Here is a 7,500-nt window from a genome sequence, read left to right as displayed (position 1 = left end):
CGAAGACCTCATCCCCTCCTCCATCACACTCAGTATCGATCAGTTTCCATTTCCACCCCCCCAAGAAAAAGACCAGACCGACAGAAATGACCCAGCGTCATTTCAATCGATCACATAACCAACCAGCTGGCCGACCATTCATGTAGCAAGGCGACACGGCCTTGCAGCTCCGCTTCACTTTGAGTTTCTTTCTCAAAACAGGAGGCGTCACTGCGTTCGGACAAACCCATATGCGCTGCACTGTATAATTATTTGCAAGGCAGGCACCCTCTAAGCGTAACTAAACCCTAATTCTAACCCTAACACTTAATCCCTAACTCCTAACAACACAACCTCTTACCCTAACCCTAACACCTAACCCCTAAATCCTAACCCCTTACTCTAACCATGACACTAACCTTAACACCTAACCCCTGAACCCTAACCCCTAACCCCTAACTCTAACCCTAACCCTAAACCCTAAATCCCAAACACGTTAAGCCAGGCTTTGAGCGTATGCATACATATAGAGCTGATTTCTTCCATTGAATTTTGCCAGAGGACAACACCTATGTTGCCATGGGTTCTGTTTTCCAGTGCGCCAAACGTATGCTTCACATGGGACCTCGGTTTGTCATCTCATCCGAATGACTAGAATAGAATAGAATATGTCTTTATTACCAAGTGTACCGGGGTCACAAGGAATATTTGGGGGGGGGGGGGGGGGGGGGATAGTACCTAACAAGACACGAACATGAATCCAAAATCATACACAAACACAGATACAGTAGAAATTAGGACACATACAAGTGCATATAAATATAAAAACTTGTGCATACTCACACATGCACGCACTACACACACACACACACACACACACACACACACACACACACACACACACACACACACACACAAACTCTCTATCTCTCTCTCTCTTTCACACACACACACACACACACACACACACACACACACACACACACACACACACACACACACACACACACACACACACACACACACACGTTTGAACAGAAGCTGCATATTACATGTGGATGGGGCTGATGACTAGATATTCAGGTAGATGGTTGCTGGTTGCACAATTCTATTTATCACACTGGTTTTGTTCGAGAGACAGGGCATTGACTGCTTTGGGGAAAAAGCTATTGGCGAAGTGATTGGTTTTCGTCCTTATACTTCTGTACCGTCGACCAGAGAGGAGCATCTCGAAAATCCCAAAAGCTGGACACTCAGTTCAATTTTCCAGTCAAAGAAAGATAAAGAAAGAGAGAGAGAGAGGAGCAGAGAGTGACAGAGCGAGAAATATAGACACAGAGAGAGAGGCTAGGAGAGAGACAGACAGACAGACAGAGAGACAGAGAGAGACAGAGAGAGACAGATACAGACAGAGAGAGAGAGAGAGAGAGACAGAGACAGAGACAGAGAGAGAGAATAAAAGGCGTACGAAGCACCATCTGAGTTGTGTACTTTCCGTGATCAACGCCAGACGATCCTCAGTCGATTCATTTCTGTTTCGTTTTGTTTCGTTTTTGTTTTGTTTGTTTTTTTAGTCTGGAAGATGAACGGTACTAGCTAGAAGGTGAGGAAAGTCTGGAAGGAAGCCTCCACACACCCCTTCCAACGCCCAAACTCCAACCCGCACCGATTTATACCCAACCGTCCACCCACCCACCCACCCACCCTCACGGCTACGACAGTCCACTCGGGCCAGGGACAATCGATCGATATCAATCCTGGCTGTGGTCTATGGCGAGTGAGGTCTCCTCCCAAGCCTCCTATCACTCTCTCTCCCTTCCGTTGAGGGTTGGTTTTGCTTTCGTGTTGGTCTTCCATTTCCTTACCTCCCCCCCGCCCCCAACCCCACCCCCCTTGCTGCCACGCCCCCCTTTAACACTTCCACAGGGGGACGATACAACTACTGCCTGTAGCTGTTGTTGTTGTGTGTACTAGGGGGTGGGTGGTGGGGGAACGTGGGGTGTAAGGTGAGGGAGAGGGAGAGGTGTCGAGTGGGTAGGGTGGGTGGGTGGGTGGGTGTTTGGGGAGTTAGGAGAGTGGTTTGGTCTGGTTGAATTTGAGAAGTACTACTGGTATGATGCTGGGGTTGGCAGGTAGGTGTGGTGGAGTATAAGGGAGATGAGGGATGGCGTGAGTGAGTGAGTGTAGAAGAAAAAGAAGAAGAAGAAGAAGGAAGAGAGAGAGGGGGGAGGGGAGAGAGAGAGAGAGAGAGAGAGAGAGAGAGAGAGAGAGAGAGAGAATGACAATGACAATTACAAAGTTTTTGTCCATTCAGTGTTTCAACGCCCTTCAGACAATGAATGCGAGAGAGAACAAAACACACTTGGGAACGCATCTCATGTAATTTTCATGACCATTTTGTACTCAACACACACACACACACACACACACACACACACACACAAACAAACAAACATGCGCGCATTTATTCGGACACAAATAAAATAATTTACACGCGAATACACTCGCTCAGAATTGCGAGGTGGCGAGAGAGAAGAAGGGAGAGGGGAGGGAGTAGGGTCGGGGGAGAGTGGATGTTGTGCTGAAAAACGTTTTTTTTTTCTTTGTTACTGTTTGGGTAACAATGGTGATACTGTCTAAAATATTGACACTTCCACCACCACTACTTCTACGGCACATAGGCTCCCACTATCATTACTATATCTACTAATGCACGACCACTAGAAAGCATAAAGTCAACAATGAGAAAGTGGGTTCAATGAAAAAACAAACAAAAACAAACATAATAACACATAACACGTGGAGTGATGGCCTAGAGGTAACGCGTCCGCCTAGGAAGCGAGAGAATCTGAGCGTGCTGGTTCGAATCACGGCTCAGCTGCCGATATTTTCTCCCCCTCCAATAGACCTTGAGTGGTGGTCTGGACGCTAGTCATTCGGATGAGACGATAAACCGAGGTACCGTGTGCAAGCATGCATTTAGCGCACGTAAAAGAACCCATGGCAACAAATGGGTTGTTCCTGGCAAAATTCTGAAGAAAAATCTACTTCGATAGGAAAAACAAATAAAACTGCGCGCAGGAAAAATACACACAAAAAATGGGTGGCGCTGGGGAGAGCAACCTGAATTTCACACAGGCGGACGCGTTACCTCTAGGCCATCACTCCACATAATACATCCAAGAGATAATTCAGTAATTCTAGCTTTGGTTCCCTAACAACAACAGAAGAGAATAGGAAGAGGTGGAGGAAGGAGAAGGTGTTTAGGGGAGGAGGAGAACAAGAAGAAGAAAAGTATTCCAAAGCTGAAATTCTTTTCTTTCTTTTTTATAAGGTGTATGACTATACACCCAAGAGATGATTCGATAACTGTAGTGCTGGTTCCCCAACAACGAAAAGATAACTGTAGTGCTGGTTCCCCTACAACGAAAAGATAACTGTAGTGCTGGTTCCCCTACAACGAAAAGATAACTGTAGTGCTGGTTCCCCTACAACGAAAAGATAACTGTAGTGCTGGTTCCCCAACAACGAAAAGATAACTGTAGTGCTGGTTCCCCAACAACGAAAAGATAACTGTAATGTTGGTTCCCCTACAACGAAAAGATAACTGTAGTGCTGGTTCCCCAACAACGAAAAGGATAACTGTAGTGCTGGTTCCCCAACAACGAAAAGATAACTGTAGTGCTGGTTCCCCAACAACGAAAAGATAACTGTAGTGCTGGTTCCCCTACAACGAAAAGGAGTAAGAAGGGGTGGAGGAAGAAGAGGAGAACTTGGGCGAGGAGGAGAATGATGACAACAACATCAATAACTACACAACTACATCATCAAGAAGAGACAATGGCCTGAAGAACAAGAAGCCACAAGAAGAGTTTCAGTTTCAGTAGCTCAAGGAGGCATCACCGCGTTCGGACAAATCCATATACGCTACACCACATCTGCCAAGCAGATGCCTGACCAGCAGCGTAACCCAACGCGCTTAAAATGGAATGCCAACAGCACCTGGTGTCCCCAGGCGGTCACCCATCCAAGTACTGACCGGGCCCGACGTTGCTTAACTTCGGTGATCTGACGAGAACCGGTGTTTTCAACGTGGTATGGCCGTTGGCAAGAAGAAGAAGAACTACAACAAAAAGGAATCAAACAAACAAACAAACAAAACAAAACGAGGCACAAGCTCAACACACACAAAGAAATTGCTTAGCAAGCATGACATAACACGTTACAATTACACAGCCATGAAAGAGGTATGCCAACACCCTTAAGACTTGCATCCTTTACACTAAATTCTTACTCTCAGCCATAGAAAAGAAGGAACCACTGTCGGCTGGAGGAAAAGAAAAAGACTCCCTGATAAGCCCGCCCCTTTCCCTCATCCCACAAAATCGAACACTGATACCCTCCTCCATCACACTCAGTATCCACCACCTTCTCCAAGAAGACCACCGTCGTACCAGCCGACCCCAACGACATTTCAATCGATCACCCAACCAGCCAGCCAGCCACCCAGCTAGCCAGCCAACCAGCCTGGGGCCCTCTTCAAGACAAGTAATGAATTTTGGCTTAAGGCAAGTTACTTTTGACATGGTAGGGAACCGGGAGTGCAGTTTAATACGTAAGGTTAAGTTATCTTCGTCTTCAAGACACGCGTGGTGCACTCAGGCTGCTAACACATAGTGTATTGTTAGAAATCCCGGTGATTGCCTTCGGTGCTTGCCCTTTTACTTCTCACCACACCACAGTTCAGAGCACTGTTGAGAGACTTTCACAAAACACGGGCTGTCCGCAAAGCACGCCTGTATTCCCTCATCAAAAAACAACGCTACTAAAGGATCCACCATATTTATCCCCTGCTTCGTGGGCAGTCACCCTTGGCAAGTAGTAAGGGCAAATTTACCTTTGGGTTTGAAGACCTGCGGGTAGACTCGAGCGTTCCTGATTACTGGGTAATACTGTTTATCCTAAGGCAGACTGCCCTGCCTCAGGTAAATTTGCCGGCAGGTACGCGATTACTCGCAGGCGTGATGGTCTCTTCTATGCAGATGCTGGTATTGAGTCAGCCGACCAAACAAACAACCCAGCGACATTATTTTCAACTGATCACCCGACCAGCCGACTGGCCAACCATCCCGCTAGCAAGGCAACTAGCTATTCACCAACGTAACAGTACCAGAGAGACGAGACAGACCGGACGTGAAAAGAGGTGCTAAGCCAGTTGTGGACTTTTCCTGGTCAACGTCAGACACTTATTGTTGTGCCTGGAGGGTGGTGGGCAGAGCAAGGCGGGAGGAAGCGAAGCATGGGGGGACGTGTCAATAAACCAAAGGGCTGGCTCCCATAACATCAAAACTCGTTCTCGTCCGTGGTGGTGGAGAGATGGGGGAGATAAGGTTGGATACAAATAAAAGACCTCCTCTCTCCCACACCAAACCCCCATTAAGCTCTCACTTTCCTCCCTACCTTCGCCGCCCCCCCCCCCCCCCTCCACCCTCCCTCCCCCAGGACCTCCCCCCTCCCTTCCCCAAAACAAGGGGGGGGGGGGGGAGAAAGAAAACAAGAAAAATAAGGGAGCGACGTTTCAATCGATCCAGCCAGCCAGCCGACCAGAACTAGCCAGCTAACTAACTAGCTAAGCTATTCACCACCACAGTGACACCACAAGGAAAGACAGACAGGAAGAACAGGGAGGCGAGCAAGGTTCTAAGCGATTTATGGATTTGGATTCGTGATTCATCTTCACTATTATCCTCAATTAGTCACTCTGGTTTTTGTTGCTGTTGTCGTTGCTGCTGCTGTTGTTGTTGTTGTTGTTGTTGCTGCTGATGTTCATTTTGTTGTTGTTGTTGTTGAAATGAGTATGTGGACCAGAAATGAGTGTGTGGAGGAGGGGGGTAGAGGAGGTGCAGGGTAATGTGTGTGTGTGTGTGTGTGTGTGTCGGAGCTCATGTACGTTTATATGTATTTGACTGTGCTTTCATAACTGTGAAACTGTATGTTTGGTGCATATCTGTTATGCATGTGTGGGTGTATGTGTGAATGTGTGTCTTCATGTTTTACATTTATTTGCTTATTTATCATCATTGTTGTCTTATTTATTTATTTATTTATTTATTTATTATTATTATTATTATTATTATTATTATTATTATTATTATTATTATTATTTTATCATTATTATCATTACTACTACCTTTTTATATCATAATTATTATTTATTTATTTATTTATTTATTTATTTATTTATGTAAGCGTATCTATTATTTATTCACCTTTTTTTTCTTTCTTTTTTTTTCTCAAGGCCTGACTAAGCGCGTTGGGTTACGCTGCTGGTCAGGCATTTGCTTGGCAGATGTGGTGTAGCGTATATGGATTTATCCGAACGCAGTGACGCCTCCTGGAGCTACTGAAACTGTTGTTGTTGTTCTAAAGGTTAGACAAAGCTAGATGGAAGGAAGGAAAAGTCTGGCAGGAAGCCAGCCACCTACCCAAACGGCTCCAGTCCAGTTGGAGATACAGATCGATACCCAACCAGGCTGTGCAGGCTGTGGAGGAGGTCTCCCCAATCCTATCTCTCCCCATACTGGTTCAGAAAGTTTGCTTTCGTGTTTGTCCTCCATTTGTCTGCCGCCTCAACACGTTCACAGCAGTTTCAGGTTCAGTTTCTCAAGGAGGCGTCAATGCGTTCGGAAAAATCCACAACATATTATGCGCTGCACTACATCTGCTAGGCAGATGCCTGACCGGCAGTATGATTCAACGCCCTTTGTCAGGCCTTGAGGGCATGCTTATATGTTTGTGTATCTGTTAGAACGGGTTTCTTCGACAGAATATTGTGCCAGAGGACAACAACACTTTTGTTGCCACGGGTTCTTCTTCTTTCTCAGAGTGTCAAGTGCATTATGCACACGGGACCTTGGTTTGATAATAATGATAATGTACATTTATATAGCGTCCTTTCTCTCAAGAGCTCAGGGCGCTTTACATGAAAGAAAAATATTACAAGTTACATAAAACATTCATGACCACTCTTTCTCACCCCCACCCCCTTCCTCCCCCACTCACACTCTCCCTTTCCCACTGTACATACATCCAAAGTGAGCTGACATGGTTGTGCTGGAGAACAAGGAAGCTGAGTTTTTAGTGATGAGCGAAAAGCAGAAATAGAATCAGACGCACGGATATGAAGAGGAAGGTTGTTCCAGGTGTGAGGAGCAGCAAAGAAGAAAGAACGTTCACCATAGGTTCTTGTATTGACACGAGGAAGTTTCAAAAGGTAACAGTCAGAGGAAGAGCGGATATTTCTTGCGGGAGTGTAAACACTGATAAGGTTAGTGATAAGGATATGTGTGTGTGTGTGTCTGTGTGTGTCTGTGTCTGTGTGTCTGTGTGTAGGTAGATAGATAGACAGACAGATCTCATTCTCTTGGGGTCCTGCAGCATGGAGCCAGTTGCATTGATCAGACGAAAGAGCCTAGTATGGTCGTAACCCCGCTACCAACTGTGTGTCGTATGGAACTGACC

General features: G+C 46.1%; 1 long non-coding RNA gene and 1 other non-coding gene across 2 annotated transcripts in view; both read right to left on the bottom strand.

Moving 5' to 3' along the window:
• The window catches only part of LOC143295034 (uncharacterized), a 73,491-nt gene that overhangs the window by 18,443 nt on the left and 47,548 nt on the right, over positions 1–7,500 (bottom strand). The gene's annotated exons all lie outside the window — the stretch shown is intronic.
• On the bottom strand, positions 3,970–4,088 carry LOC143295559 (5S ribosomal RNA). Its single transcript, XR_013057044.1, has one exon. It is a non-coding gene; the product is annotated as a 5S ribosomal RNA (ribosomal RNA).

This window comes from Babylonia areolata, chromosome 20 (genome assembly GCF_041734735.1).
Source record: "Babylonia areolata isolate BAREFJ2019XMU chromosome 20, ASM4173473v1, whole genome shotgun sequence".
In the NCBI taxonomy this organism is placed as follows: Eukaryota; Metazoa; Mollusca; class Gastropoda; order Neogastropoda; family Buccinidae; genus Babylonia; species Babylonia areolata.
The sequence above is the reverse complement of the archived record's forward strand: the minus strand, read 5'-3'. Positions and strand labels throughout refer to the sequence as shown.